Consider the following 17,357-nt stretch of genomic DNA (forward strand, 5'->3'; position numbering starts at 1 on the left):
GTCAATATTAAACTTTTGTCTTGAATCTTTCGGATCTGAATATTCATACCACAAATAAGAGAATTACATTGAAAATTATGCTAAGTAGCATTCCACATCAAAAATTCTGTTTTTTATCATTTACCTAGTCGAGGACAAGCAGGAATTAAGCTTGGGGATGCTTGATACGTCTCCAATGTATCTATAATTTTTTATTGTTCCATGCTATATTATATTCTGTTTTGGACGTTTAATGGGATTTATTACACACTTTTATATTATTTTTGGGACTAACCTATTAACCGGAGGCCCAGCCCAAATTGCTGTTTTTTTCCTATTTCAGTGTTTCGAAGGAAAAGGATATCAAAGGGAGTCCAAACGGAATGAAACCTTCGGGAACGTGATTTTCGAAACGAACGTGATCCAGAGGACTTGGAGTCTACGTAAAGCAATCAACGAGGAAGGCACGAGGCAGGGGGCGCGCCCACCTCCCCTAGGCGCGCCCTCCACCCTCGTGGGCCCCTTGTTGCTTCACCGACGTACTTCTTCCTCCTATATATACCCATATACCCTGGAAACATTAGATACGGAGCCAAAACCATATTTCCACTGTTGCAACCTTCTGTACCCGTGAGATCCCATCTTGGGGCCTTTCCGGCGCTCCGCCGGAGGGGGCATTGATCACGGAGTGCTTCTACATCAACACCATAGCCTCTTCGATGATGTGTGAGTAGTTTACCTCAGACCTTCGGGTCCATAGTTATTAGCTAGATGGCTTCTTCTCTCTCTTTGGATCTCAATACAAAGTTCTCCTCGATCTTCTTGGAGATCTATTCAATGTAAGCTTCTTTTGCGGTGTGTTTGTCGAGATCCGGTGAATTGTGGGTTTATGATCAAGTTTATCTATGAACAATATTTCAATCTCCTCTGAATTCTTTTATGTATGATTGGTTATCTTTGCAAGTCTCTTTGAATTATCAGTTTGGTTTGGCCTACTAGATTGACCTTTCTTGCAATGGGATAAGTGCTTAGCTTTGGGTTCAATGTTGCGGTATCCTTTCCCAGTGACAGCAGGGGCAGCAAGGCACGTATTGTATTGTTGCCATCGAGGATAAAAAGATGGCGTTTATATCATATTGCATGAGTTTATCCCTCTACATCATTTCATCTTACTTAAAGCATTATGATGACCCACAAGTATAGGGGATCTATCATAGTCCTTTCGATAAGTAAGAGTGTCGAACCCAACGAGGAGCATAAGGAAATGATAAGCGGTTTTCAGCAAGGTATTCTCTGCAAGCACTGAAATTATCGGTAACAGATAGTTTTGTGATAAGGTAATTGGTAACGAGTAGCAAGTAATAAAAGTGAATAAGATGCAGCAAGATGGCCCAATCCTTTTTGTAGCAAAGGACAAGCCTGGACAAACTCTTATATGAAGGAAAGCGCTCCCGAGGACACATGGGAATTATCGTCAAGCTAGTTTTCATCACGTTGATATGATTCGCGTTCGTTACTTTGATACTCTGATATGTGGGTGGACCAGTGCTTGGGTGCTGCCCTTACTTGGACAAGCATCCCACTTATGATTAACTCCTATTGCAAGCATCAGCAACTACAACAGAAGTATTAAGGTAAACATAGCCATAGCATGAAACATATGGATCCAAATCAGCCCCTTACGAAGCAACGCATAAACTAGGGTTTAAGCTTCTATCACTCTAGCAACCCATCATCTACTTATTACTTCCCAATGCCTCCCTCTAGGCCCAAACAATGGTGAAGTTTCATATAGTCGACGTTCACATGACACCACTATAGGGATGACAACATATATCTCATCAAAATATCGAACGAATACCAAATTCACATGACTACTAATAGCAAGACTTCTCACATGTCCTCAGGAACAAACGTAACTAATCACAAAGCATATTCATGTTCATAATCAGAGGGGTATTAATATGCATAATGGATCTGAACATATGATCTTCCACCAAGTAAACCAACTACCATCAACTACAAGGAGTAATCGACACTACTAGCAACCCACAGGTACCAATCTGAGGTTTGGATAAAAAGATTGGATACACAAGATGAACTAGGGTTTGAGATGAGATGGTGCTGGTGAAGATGTTGATGGAGATTGACCCCCTCCCGATGAGAGGATCGTTGGTGATGACGATGGTGATGATTTCCCCCTCCCGGGGAGAAGTTTCCCCGGCAGAACAGCTCCGCGAGAGCCCTAGATTGGTTCCGCCAAGGTTCCGCCTCGTGGCAGCGGAGTCTCGTCCTGAAAGCTGGCTTATGATTTTTTTTCTCGACGAAAGACTCCATATAGCATAATATGGGCATCGGAGGGCCACCAGGGGTCCATGAGGTAGGGGGCGCGCCCAAGGGTGTAGGGCGCGCCCCCACCCTCGTGGCCAGGGTGTGGGCCCCCTCTGGTACTTCTTGCGCTTAGTATTTTTTATATATTCTGGAAATAACTTATGTGAAGTTTCAGGACTTTTGGAGCTGTGCAGAATAGGTCTCTAATATTTGCTCCTTTTCCAGCCCAGAATTCTAGCTGCCGGCATTCTCCCTCTTTATGTGAACATTGTAAAATAAGAGAGAATAGGCATAAGTATTGTGACATAATGTGTAATAACAGCCCATAATGCAATAAATATCGATATAAAAGCATGATGCAAAATGGACGTATCAACTCCCCCAAGCTTAGACCTCGCTTGTCCTCAAGGGAAAGCCGAAATCGAAAAATATGTCCACATGTTTAGAGATAGAGGTGTCGATAAAAATAAAATACGGACATGAGGGCATCATGATTATTCTTAGAACAACAACTTATATAAGTATTGTCATATGATCTCTTATGCTAAAGTAACAATTCAATCACAATTTCAAGTATGAATCATAAACTTCATTGAAACCTAACAAACTATAATCTCAGTCATTGAAGCAAGTGCAATTTATCATAACTTAGGAAAGAGTCAATATAAGAGCTTTTCAGCAAGGCCACATACTCAACTATCATTTAGTCTTTCACAATTGCTAACACTCACGCAATATTTATGGGTATGGAGTATTAATCGGACACAGAGAAAGATAGGGGCTTATAGTTTTGCCTCCCAACGTTTTACCTCAAGGGTAATGTCAACAATAATAGTTCATGAAAACTCACATCCAATTAGCTATATATATCAGGATCTTTCCAACATATTGTGCTTGCCAAAGGATAAAATGTAAAAAGGAAAGGTGAAGATCACCATGACTCTTATGTAAGGTAGAAGATGAAAGTAAAAGATAGGCCCTTCGCAGAGGGAAGTAGAGGTTGTCATGCGCTTTTATGGTTGGATGCACAAAATCTTAATGCAAAAGAACATCACTTTATATTGCCACTTGTGATATGGACCTTTATTATGCAGTCTGTCGCTTTTATTTCTTCCATAGCACAAGATCGTATAAAGCTTATTTTCTCCACACTAGTAAGTCATACATAGTTAGAGAGCAATTTTTATTGCTTGTACCGATGACAACTTACTTGAAGGATCTTACTCAATCCATAGGTAGATATGGTGGACTCTCATGGCAAGACTGAGTTTAGGGATATTTGGAAGCACAAGTAGTATCTCTACTTGGTGCGAAGAAATTGGCTAGCATGAGAGGGAAAGGCAAGCTCAACATGTTGGATGATCCATGACAATATAATTTATCTCAGATGAAAGAAAACATAACCCATTATGTTGTCTTCCTTGTCCAACATCAACTCTTAACATGTCATACTTTAATGAGTGCTCACAATCATAAAAGATGTCCGAGATAGTATATTTATATGTGAACCTCTCTTTCTTTATTACTTCCTATTAATTGCAACGATGACAAAAACTATGTTTGCCAACTCTCAACAACTTTTATTCATCATACTCTTTATATGTGAGCTCATTACTTTCCATAAGGTCCATATGATCTCTTTGTTTCTTTTTTATTTATTTTTCTATTTTATTTTATTCCCTCAAGATCATGGCAAAATAATCAAGCCCTTGACTCAACACTGATATTTATTATATAGCTCACAGACTCGATTACATAGAGGGATCATAAAGCAAAACTCACAACTAGATCATACTAAAACTTTATTCTACTAGATCAAGATATTATCAAAAGGATCAAACTAAGAAAAACGGTAAAGATAAAAGTGATGGTGATACGATACCGGGGCACTCCCCCAAGCTTGGCAGTTCCCAAGGGGAGTGCCCATACCCATGTGTTTATGTTTCCTTCTTTGTTGGTGCAGAAGATGATGGTTTTGTTGATGGCGTAGGCTTGTTCCTTAATTTGTGCTTGAGGACAGAATTTTGATCCCTCAGGTCATCAATCTCTTGCTCCAGGCTTAATATCTTTTGGCATAATTCCTGCTTGTTTTCCTGCAAGAGGCGAAAAGGGATAAACTCGATCTTAAGTTTCTTTGCTCTATCAGGGAGGCTTGACTTTTTGAACTCCACATGCATGTCCCCAGGTTGAGGTAATGGGACTTCATCTTCATCTGAGCTCGTCTCCTCCTTTCCCTTGGGTTCATAGTCCTCTTCTTCTTCCGTAGTCCAACCACAATGCTCCACATCCCCATAGACCTTAGGATCTGCAAGGTAATCAGCCACATAGCTTTCTCCTTCCGAATCCTAGGATGACATGTTGCTCTAATCTGCAGCAGGACAGCTCGAAACAAAGACAGGAGATATTTGCATGATACGGTGGTGATAACCTTCGGGAGATTATATAATGAATTTTTACCGACCAAAATACATATCATGCAAGAAAACGGAGTCCGGAGAGCACACGAGGTGCCCACGAGGCAGGGGGGCGTGCCCAGGGAGGCAGGGCGTGCCTCCCACCCTCGTGGGAGCCTCGTGTCCTTTCCGGTCTGCTTCTTATTTTCCTATTTTTCTAAATATTCCAAAACGGAGAAAATTGCCATTAGAACTGTTTTGGAGTCGGTTTACTTACCGTACCACGTACCTATTCCTTTTCAGAGTCTGAAACGTTCGGGAAAGTGTCCCTTATGTACTCCTTCGGGGTTACGGTTTCAATAACATTAGTTTCAACATTTATAGGATTACCTGAGATATAATGTTTGATTCTTTGGCCATTCACTACCCTTGGATTCGTGCCTTCGAAGTTGTTGATTTTTATGGCACCGGAATGACAGACCTCCTTGATAACGTAAGGACCTTCTCATTTAGAGAGAAGTTTTCCTGCAAAAAATCTTAAACGAGAGTTGTATAGCAATACATAATCACCTACATTAAACTCATGCTTTTGTATCCTTTTAAAATGCCATCTTTTAACTTTTTCTTTAAAAAGTTTGGCGTTCTCATAGGCTTGGGTTCTCCATTCATCCAGTGAGCTAATGTCAAATAACCTCTTCTCACCGGCAAGTTTGAAATCATAATTGAGCTCTTTAATAGCCCAATATGCCTTATGTTCTAGTTCGAGAGGTAAGTGACATGCTTTCCCATAAACCATTTTATACGGAGACATACCCATAGGATTTTTATATGCAGTTCTATAAGCCCATAATGCATTATCAAGTTTCTTTGACTAATTCTTTCTAGATCTATTAACAGTCTTTTGCAAAATTAATTTGAGCTCTCTATTACTCAATTCTACTTGACCACTAGACTGTGGGTGATAAGGAGATGCAATTCTATGATTAACATCATACTTAGCAAGCATTTTACGAAAAGCACCATGAATAAAATGTGAACCACCATCAGTCATTAAATATCTAGGGACTCCAAACCTCGAAAAAATAACTTCCTTAAGCATCTTAATAGAGGTGTTATGCTCAGCACTACTAGTTGGGATAGCTTCTACCCACTTAGTAACGTAATCAACAGCAACTAAAATATGTGTATACCCATTAGAGGAAGGAAAAGGTCCCATATAATCAAAGCCCCAAACATCAAATGGTTCAATAACAAGTGAATAATTCATAGGCATTTCTTGACGTCTACTAATATTACCAATTCTTTGACATTCATCACAAGATAAGACAAACTTACGAGCATCCTTGAAGAGAGTAGGCCAATAAAAACCGGATTGCAATACCTTATGTGCAGTTCTATCTCTAGCATGGTGTCCTCCATAGGCTTCGGAGTGACACTTGCATAGGATATGTTCCTGTTCATGCTCAGGTACACAACGTCTAATAACACCATGTACTCCTTCTTTATAAAGATGTGGGTCATCCCAAAAGTAATGTCTCAAATCATAGAAGAACTTTTTCTTTTGCTGGTATGTGAAACTAGGTGGTATAAATTTAGCAACAATATAATTAGCATAATCAGCATACCATGGAGCAGATCGAGAAGCATTTATGACATTTAATTGTTCATCAAGAAAACTATCATCAATAGGTAGCGGGTCATCAAGAACATTCTCTAACCTAGATAAGTTGTCTGCAACGGGGTTCTCAGCTCCCTTTCTATCAATAATATGCAAATCAAATTCTTGTAGCAAGAGAACCCATCTAATAAGTCTAGGTTTAGCATCTTTCTTTTCCATAAGGTATTTAATAGCAGCATGATTAGTGTGAATAGTTACTTTAGAATCAGCAATATAAGGTCTGAACTTATCACAAGCAAAAACAACTGCTAATTTTTTTTTCAGTGGTAGCATAATTTCTTTGGGCATTGTCTAGATTTTTACTAGCATATTGAATAACATTTAATTTCTTATCAACTCTTTGCCCTAGAATAGCACCTACAGCATAATCACTAGCATCACACATAATTTCAAAGGGTAAATTCCAATCAGGTGGCTGAATAATAGGTGCGGAAATCAATGCTTTCTTAAGTATTTCAAATGCTTCTACACAATCATCATCAAACACAAAAGGAATATCTTTTTGTAATAAATTAGTCAGAGGCCGAGAAATTTTTGAGAAGTCCTTAATGAACCTCCTATAAAAACCGGCGTGACCGAGGAAACTTCTTAAACCTTTAATGTCCTTGGGACATGGCATCTTTTCAATAGCATCAACTTTAGCTTTATCAACTTCAATACCTCTTTCAGAAATTTTATGCCCCAGGACAATACCTTCATTAACCATAAAGTGGCATTTCTCCCAATTCAAGACAAGATTAGTTTCTTCACATCTCTGCAAAACTCGACCAAGGTTGCTCAAGCAATCATCCAAAGAGGATCCATAAACGGAGAAATCATCCATGAATACCTCACATATCTTTTCACAGAAGTCAAAAAATATAGCCAGTATGCATCTTTGAAAGGTAGCAGGTGCATTACATAAACCAAAAGGCATACGTCTATAAGCAAAAGTACCGAAAGGGCAAGTAGAAGTGGTCTTTGATTGATCATGAGCTGACACGGGTATTTGAGAGAAGCCAGAGTAACCATAGAGAAAGCAAAAATGTGTATGTTTGGATAATCTTTCTAGCATTTGATCAATAAAAGGCAAAGGGTAATGATCTTTTTTAGTAGCCTTATTTAATTTGCGGAAATCAATTACCATCCTATAACCTGTAATAATTCTTTGCGGGATCAATTCATCCTTATCATTAGGAACAATAGTGATGCCTTTCTTCTTAGGGACACAATGGACAGGACTTACCCACTGAATATCAGCAACGGGATAAATTATACCTGCCTCAAGGAGCTTTAATATTTAATTTCTTACCACTTCTTTCATCTTAGGATTCAGCCGTCGTTGATGATCAATAACTGGTTTGGCATCTTCCTACAAATTTATTTTTTGTTGACATAGAGTGGGACTAATGCCCTTAAGATCATCAAGAGTATATCCAATAGCAGCACGGTGCTTCTTCAGAGTTTTCAATAATTTATCTTCTTCCTTCTCTGAAAGGTTAGCACTAATAATAACAGGATATATTTTCTTTTCATCAAGATAAGCATATTTAAGAGTATCAGGTAATGGTTTAAGCTCAAACTCGGGATCACCCTTGGGTGGAGGAGGATCCCCTAGGATTTCAACAGGCAAATTGTGTTTCAGAATAGGTCCCTGTTTAAAGAATACTTCATCTATTTCCCTTCTTTCATCCATGAACATTTCATTTTCATGGTCTAGAAAATATTGTTCTAATGGATCAGTAGGAGGCACGGCAATAGAAGCAAGACCAATAATTTCATCTTTACTAGGCAACTCTTTATCATGGGGTTGTCTATGAAATTTAGCAAAATTAAACTCATGAGACATATCCCCTAAACCAACAGAAACAATATCCTTATTGCAGTCTATCTTAGCATTGACAGTGTTCAAGAAGGGTCTACCAAATATAATGGGACAAAAGCTATCTTGAGGGGAACCAAGAACAAGAAAATCAGCAGGATATTTATCCTTCCCACACAAGACTTCGACGTCTCTAACAATCCCAATTGGTGAAATAGTATCTCTATTAGCAAGCTTAATGGTAACATCAATACCTTCTATTTCAGCTGGTGCAATACCATGCATAATTTCTTTGTATAAGGAGATAGGTATTGCACTAGCACTAGCACCCATATCACACAAGCCATGATAACAATGATCTCCTATTTTAACAGAAATAACAGGCATGCCTACGACAGGTCTATGTTTATCTTCAGCACAAAGTTTAGCAATTCTAGCAGTTTCATTACAGAAGTAAATAACCTGCCCATCAATATTATTGGCCAAGAGATTTTAACCATAGCAACATTAGGTTCCACTTTAACTTGCTCAGGGGGTTTAGGTGTCTTAATATTACTTTTCTTGACCACTGTTGAAGCTTTAGCATGATTGGTTATTCTAACAGGAAAGGTGGTTTCTCAACATAAGCAATAGGAACAATAGGATCATTATAAGTGATAGTCTTTTCTTCAACTTTAATAGGTGCAACTACTTTTACTTCAATGGGAGGATTATATTTAAACCACTTCTCCTTAGGAAGATCAACATGAGTAGCAAAGGATTCACAGAAAGAAGCTATTATCTCAGAGTCAAGTCCATATTTAGTGCTAAATTTACGGAAAACATTAGTATCCATAAAAGATTTAACACAATCAAACTTAGGTGTTATACCTGACTCTTTACCTTCGTCGAGATCCCAATCTTCATAGTTGCGTTTAATTCTCTCCAATAAATTCCATTTGTATTCAATAGTCCTCATCATAAAGGAACCAGTACAAGAAGTATCGAGCATGGAGCGATTGTTGTCAGAAAGCCGAGCATAAAAATTTTGAATAATCATTTCTCTTGAGAGCTCATGATTGGGGCATGAATATAACATTGACTTAAGCCTCCCCCAAGCTTAAGCGATGCTTTCTCCTTCGGGAGGCCAAAAATTATATATATAATTACGATCATGATGAACAAGATGCATAGGATAAAACTTCTGGTGAAATTCCAATTTCAATCGCTTATAGTCCCATGATCCCATATCATCATATAGCCTATACCATGTCAATGCATTTCCCTTCAAAGATAAAGGGAAGACCTTCTTCTTGATAACATCATCGGGCATACCTGCAAGCTTAAATAATCCACAAACCTCATCCACATAGATTAAGTGTAAGTCGGGATGCAATGTTCCATCTCCTGCAAAAGGATTAGCTAGAAGTTTCTCTATCATACCCGAAGGAATTTCGAATTAAACATTTTCATTTTTAGTAGGTCTAGTAGGTTGAGTAGGTTGAGGAGCAACTATTTGCTCTACCGGTCGGGGCGAAGATACGCCGAACAAGCCCCTCAAAGGATAACTTTCCATAGTAACAAGTGACAGTAAATTTCAGCACACTATATAAATTTTTCCTTACCAAATTCCACCTACCAAAGGCGCTTCACACCCCGGCAACGGCACCAGAAAAGAGTCTTGATGGCCCACAAGTATAGGGGATCTATCGTAGTCCTTTCGATAACTAAGAGTGTCGAACCCAACGAGGAGCAGAAGGAAATGATAAGCGGTTTTCAGCAAGGTATTCTCTGCAAGCACCGAAATATCGGTAATAGATAGTTTTGTGATAAGGTAATTGGTAACGAGTAGCAAGTAATAAAAGTAAATAAGATGCAGCAAGATGGCCCAATCCTTCTTGTAGCAAAGGACAAGCCTGGACAAACTCTTATATGAAGGAAAGCGCTCCCGAGGACACATGGGAATTATCATCAAGCTAGTTTTCATCACGTTCATATGATTCGCGTTCGGTACTTTGATAATCTGATATGTGGGTGGACCGGTGCTTGGGTGCTGCCCTTACTTGGACAAGCATCCCACTTATGATTAACTCCTATTGCAAGCATTTGCAACTACAACAGAAGTATTACGGTAAACCTAACCATAGCATGAAACATATGGATCCAAATCAGCCCCTTACGAAGCAATGCATAAACTAGGGTTTAAGCTTCTGTCACTTTAGCAACCCATCATCTACTTATTACTTCCCAATGCCTCCCTCTAGGCCCAAACAATGGTGAAGTGGCATGTAGTCGACGTTCACATGACACCACTAGAGGGATGACAACATACATCTCATCAAAATATCGAACGAATACCAAATTCACATGACTACTAATAGCAAGAATTCTCCCATGTCCTCAGGAACAAACGTAACTACTCACAAAGCATATTCATGTTCACAATCAGAGGGGTATTAATATGCATAATGGATCTGAACATATGATCTTCCACCAAGTAAACCAACTAGCATCAACTACAAGGAGTAATCAACACTACTAGCAACCCACAGGTACCAATCTGGGGTTTGGATAAAAAGATTGGATACAAGAGATGAAGTAGGGTTTGAGATGAGATGGTGCTGGTGAAGATGTTGATGGAGATTGACCCCCTCCCGATGAGAGGATCGTTTGTGATGACAATGGTGATGATTTCCCCCTCCCGGAGGGAAGTTTCCCTAGCGGAAAAGCTCCACCAGAGCCCTAGATTGGTTCTGCCAAGGTTCCGCCTCGTGGCGGCGGAGTCTCATCCCGAAAGCTATCTTATGATTTTTTTCCTTGACGAAAGACTCCATATAGAAAAAGATGGGCATCGGAGGGCCACCAGGGGGCCCATGAGGCAGGGCGGCACGCCCAGGGGGCAGGGCACGCCCACACCCTCATGGCCTGGGTGCGGGCCCCCTTTGGTACTTCTTACGCTTAGTATTTTTTATATATTCTAGAAATAACTTCCGTGAAGTTTCAGGACTTTTGGAGCTGTGCAGAATAGGTCTCTAATATTTGCTCCTTTTCCAGCCCAGAATTCCAGCTGCCGGCATTCTCCCTCTTTATGTGAACCTTGTAAAATAAGAGAGAATAGGCATAAGTATTGTGACATAATGTGTAATAACAGCCCATAATGCAATAAGTATCGATATAAAAGCATGATGCAAAATGGATGTATCACATTACTCTGTTCTTATGAACTTAATACTCTAGATGCATGCTGGATAGCGGGTCGATGTGTGGAGTAATAGTAGTAGATGAAGAATCGTTTCGGTCTACTTGTCACGGATGTGATGCCTATATACATGATCATACCTAGATATTCTCATAACTATGCTCAATTCTATCAATTGATCGACAGTAATTCGTTTACCCACCGTAATACTTATGCTCTCGAGAGAAGCCACTAGTGAAACCTATGGCCCCCGGGTCTATCTTCCATCATATTAATCTTCCAACACTTAGCTATTTCTATTGCCGTTTATTTTACTTTGCATCTTTATTTCTCTTTATCATAAAAATACCAAAAATATTATCTTATCATATCTATCAGATCTCACTCTCGTAAGTGACCGTGAAGGGATTGACAACCCCTTTATCGTGTTGGTGCGAGGTTCTTATTTGTTTGTGTAGGTGCGTGGGACTCGAGCGTGATCTCCTACTGGATTGATACCTTGGTTCTCAAAAACTAAGGGAAATACTTATGCTACTTTACTGCATCACCCTTTCCTCTTCAAGGGAAAACCAACGCAGTGCTCAAGAGGTAGCATATCCCGCTCCGTGGCCATCCTAGCGTCCTCAGCTTCCAGGTCTTCCTTGGCTTGGGCTATCTGATCTCGCAATTTTGCGACTTCCGTGTTATGCTGATCTCGGTTTTCCGGGTTAACCTCCGCTGTCAGCAGTGCTGCCAAAGCATCTAGTAAGTCAGACAAGACCTGAGCCAGCGGGCGCGCAGGACCTCCTGCCCCAGCCGCTGTCACCGCTGCTGACCCGGAAAACAACGCCGCTGCAGTTGAAGAATTTTGCACCGGTTGTGTACCGGCCATGAAGATTGCGACCCGGTTCGGCGGCTCGTAGGAGTCCGGAATACTGTCACCATCAGAACATCCCCCAAGCCTATCGTCCTGCAGTTGATACAACAAGGTAGTCTCACCTATGGACGACTCAGCATCAGAATAGATGGCCGTCTCACCATCAAACCTGGATCCTTCCTCAAATTTTGCTCCATGGGTGAATCCCACGAAGGCACGCCTCATGGCGGGCTGAACTCGGGCAGGTCTCGCACGCTGAGCCGTCTCGATGATGTCGGCACAGATGTTCGGCTCAGGGCCCGGTTCGCTGATTTTGCCGATGAAGACGTGAATTCCGTCGAAGGGGACTCGGTACCCGTACTCAATTGAGCCGACGTCGAGGCCCCAGCCTGTGTCATCGATGAAGAGCTTGCAGCGACGACTCTTGTTCATCCGGCACACAGTGTATCCTTTGATCCCTTCGAAGTTGCCCTTCAAGAACTTGAAACCATCATGCGATAGCCCCACGGTGAGCGCCAACTATCATGGGATCGTCACAGCAGATGTCCTAGCGTAAGAACTTAGTCGTGGAGCCATCGCAACGAGATTAGCTTAAAGGAGTTAAACGGGACAAAGGACATAGGGAGTTTATACTGGTTCGGCCCCTTGCGGTGAAGGTAAAGGCCTAATCCAGTTTGAGGTGGTATTGCTTATGTCTCGGTTACTAGGGAGGGAATACGCTTGACCTAGCTTTCGATCTCTTGTCTCTTGTCCCAACTTGCCGCCGGTTCATCCCTTTATATACTCAGGTTGACGTCCGGTGGCTTACAGAGTCCCGGCCGGCTCATAAACCTGCCCGGCCCGGTGACTTAATTACATTTGCCTTATAATACAAGTCATACACATATGGCGGTTTACACCTACGGGCCTTAAGCCGCCTTTGGGCCTTGGGATCTTCATAAGTCATCCTCATGAACCGCCATATCCGATTCCTTCATGGGCTTTGTATTGTGAGTCGCCATGAGTATAACCCGGCCCCTCCTGGGCGGGTTAACTCAATAGCTATATCCCCAACAGCATTTGGAACCATCGCCAAGTGAGTGTGGGTGATAGGGGGGTCCTTCCCACACGACCCAGAAACCGTCGGGGATAGGGAGCCTTGATGCATACAGTTGTCTATAACCGTTTCCGATATCTCGAATATCCCAAATGCTTCATCCTTGCTACTCGTTTGTGCTCGCATTGCCATCGCAGTCGGAGTTTTGTGGTTTTACCTAAAACTAGGTAGATTCTAGGCACGGGAGCTTTCCAGGCAGATTCCAGGCACGGGAGTTTTACGATGCCTGGCACGTCACAAACAGTTCAGGATTATAAACCGTGTACGATAGGTAGACAATCACACACATTTAGTTTTCCCAAACCGTATGTGATAGTGTCTGACATCACACACGCTTTGCAAACGGCAACTGTGTGCATGCTTGCACACGTTTCCTCTCTGGGAACCGTCTCGGATTATGGTGTATATCGCAAACGTTTGTGTTTTACCAACCGTGTGTGCCGTAATGACCTGCACAACGTAATTTCGCCCTAATTTAATTGCTTCTATTTAAAATTGTACCTAATTTAAACTTGAAAGTAGGCTATAGGTTTATTCATATCCATCAGGTTCAAACAACCAATGCATTATTCGATTCACAGGTACATTTGTGTAAGAATTACATAAGCACCAAATAAAGAATGATGAAGTAGGGTTCTATACTTGTACTATTACAGATGGTAAAGAAAGAGGCGACAGACATTCCGGTTGTTGAACAAGGTGAAGCGGAATGGCCCTATTGTGCTCTCCTGCATGCAGAAGGCATGCAGGACTCTAGTCCAACCCCCTGTGATAGTCGGCCGCCAATCATGTAGTTTGAGAGGTAATCTTGAGTAAACTGTTTTAGGATCCACTGCAAAAGGAAAAAGATTCAGATAGTGTAATCTAACACAACTCATTACGGGCAGCAAAAAGAAGGCTACAGGGTTCTTACTTACCATCCTACAGTTCACTGTTGTCTTGCATAAAGTGTAAACAAATAGTTCGATTGGCATCTTTTGACCCATTTTAATAACAATCTTTATCAGTTTCCTCACTTGATGCTGGTTCATGAATATCTCATTGCCCCATACGCAGAAAGGGTCGAAGTGTGGATCTTTGGCAATGATATATGTACCTAAAAGCACCAAGTTAATATTAGAAGCTAAACAACAATTGAAAATGATGTAGTACAAATAGTTGCACATATAGAGCATCACATTGTGAAGAACTGAAATAAACAAGTCATAAGGACATCTCTAGGCGATCCTTAAAAAGTTAAAGGACTAAAACCCTTAGTGGATATATATATATACTCCAGCAAATTTTGGCCTTTTCTAGTCGATCCCCTAAACTTAAGGTTGTAAACTTCAATTTGATCAAGTACAAAGCAGGTTCAACCGAAAGTAGCATGCATTGAAACATAAACATAGATATTTTTGCATAACCGAACATAAAACATAAATTTAAACTAAGCTAAACTACTTTCGGTCGAAGTAGAGGTTGAGCCAATCCTTCCTCATCATGTACGGTGTGCCACGAGCCGGGTCCGGGCAGGTACTGTCGTCGGGGTTGTTGGGGAAGGCACTCCTCCACTCGTCGACGTCGATCTCCTCGTCCTCGGGGCCCACCTCGCCACCGTCCACGCCACCTTCGACCTCGTCATCAGAGGAGAGCGCGATAACCTCGCCGCCCTCTGTGCTGCCGTCCTCGCCGCCTTCGACCTCGTCATCGGAGGAGAGCGCGATAACCTCGCCGCCCTCTGCGTCGGTAAAGATCGCCCGCTCCGCCTCCATGAGCTCTGGGTGCTGCCGGTGGAGCTCTTGCATGTAGGCCTCGTCGGTGGCCTCGGCCTCGAGGCGCTCCCACGCCTCGCGGTCCTCCCGCGCCATAGCCGAGCTCACCACCCCTAGCTCTGGCGGAACGAGGTTGACCGGACGTGTGCCGAAGGGGAAATTGAGCCAAGATGTCGCGCCGTGGTAGCCGACCTGCCAGCAGTCGTACTCCATGGCCGCAAGCTTGGCCGTGTGGAAGCTACCGAGCCACCGGCAGGTGTGGGTCTCTCGATCAGTAATCTCGGCGAGCCACGTCCCCCACCGCCACTGCTGGACCCCGAGGTAGGACCTCGTCGGCAGCCGGGTCCGAGGGAGGACGAAGAAGTCCTCAATCCGGCGTAGGGGCATGGCGGCGGGCAGCTCGGGGGACCGGCGACGGTGGATCGGGCCCGCGGAGGACGACGGGGACACCTCGGCGGCCACCTCGCCGACATCGGGCGAAAAGGCCGCGATAAACCTCTTTTTGGTCATTGGCTCCTCGAGCTCCCCGGCACACAGGCGGAGGTTGAGGATGGAGGCGCAGGCGATGGCGGTGACCTACCAATGGTTTCGAGGGGGGGGCAAGGTTGTGTTTGAGGAAATACTGCGGTAACTGAAAATTTTAGGGAAAATTTTGTTTTTGCCACTCTAGATTTTGCCAATTTTCCTTATGCTACTCTAGATTTTGACATTTCACTTTTGCCGCTCTTAGCTTTTAACAATTATCACAATTGCCATTCCATGGCAAAAGCAAAATCATTTTATTTCATTTTTACCACCCTTAGCTTTTGAAATTGTATCACAATTGCCACTATTAAATTTTGCTTTTGCAACGGAATGGAAATTGTGATAATTATCCAAAACTAAGAGTGGCAAAAGTGAAATGTCAAAATCTAGAGTGGCGTAAGGAAAATTGGCAAAATCTAGAGCGGCAAAAACAAAATTTTCTCAAAATTTTACTAGGTGGGGCTACTGAAAATTTAGATCAAGGATGAGCAGATATTTTTGAGATTGCGAGGGATGCAGTGGTGGGAGTAAAATGTCGGCGCTACTGAAAATTTGAATCAAGGGACTCAAGCAGAGTGGGAGTTTCTGGGGAGCGAGCTAGTGTGCTTGACACGCCGGCTATGGATTGTAGCCGACGCACCTTCTTGCGTAAGCCATAGGCGTACTATACACCGACGGTGCTCCAAGATATTTTGTACTACATCTCACACGGTTGGTGATAATAAACTGTGTGGGATCTACTTGATTTGAATTATATAACGGGGTCACAGCGGCAATGGATGTTGTTTGAATTGCTAGACCTTTTATCTGCAGTGAACATGCAACTATATGTGTGTCGTAAAAGAATTGGAATTATTTAGGGTTCGTTTAGACATTTTATACATTAAACTGGTTTTCTAGTCATTTCAGGTGCACAATTCAAAATTAAACTACATGCACATGCTCTGATGCATATAAATTGGTTGAAAAATCAAATTTGTGTGCTTCAGTGCATGCTTAGGTCCCGTACAAGAAATGGGAATGAATTTTTCGGGGTTCGTTTCGCCTTTTTTTATACATTAACTGGGTTTTCTAGGCATTCTATGTGCATAATTCAAATTTGAACTACAAGCACATGCTCCAGTGCACCAAAGTTGGTTGAAAAATCACATGTGTGCCCTTGGGTGCATACTTAGGTCCCATGCAAGAGATGGGAATGAATTTCAAACACCAGGGAACCGTTGATTGCCAACAAAACATTGAGATGCCTGGTTTTTAAATTCTAGTAAATCCAAACCTTGTCTGAAATTCATGAAACTTGACATGCTATCATGGAGCAGCATCAACATGTCGTGGTAAAAAAATTGTCCCATTTGGGTTAGGTTTGGGTATAAGCTTCTCACAGACCAGAGCTTCTCATAATAAGCGTGATGGTTTAGATAGCGAACGTCCCACCTTTGGGGACGAAACGATATCCATTGCCTCTTATTGCTTTCAAAAAAAAATCTCGTGTCAACATAGAACAACAGGAGTGTTGTGTCGGCTTTTGTGATTTTTCGGTGTTCTTTTGGACATTTTTATGCATTAACTGAGTTTTCTATGCATTTATGTGCATAATTCAAATTTGAACTACATGCAAATGCTCCAGTGCATATAAATTGGTTGAAAAATCAAATATGTGCCCTTGGGTGCATGCTTAGGTTAGATGCAAGAGATGGGAATGAATTTCAAACACCAGGGCACCTTTCATTGCCGGCAAAATGTTGAGATGTCTGGTTTTTAAATTC

Source organism: Triticum dicoccoides, chromosome 3A (genome assembly GCF_002162155.2).
Source record: "Triticum dicoccoides isolate Atlit2015 ecotype Zavitan chromosome 3A, WEW_v2.0, whole genome shotgun sequence".
In the NCBI taxonomy this organism is placed as follows: Eukaryota; Viridiplantae; Streptophyta; class Magnoliopsida; order Poales; family Poaceae; genus Triticum; species Triticum dicoccoides.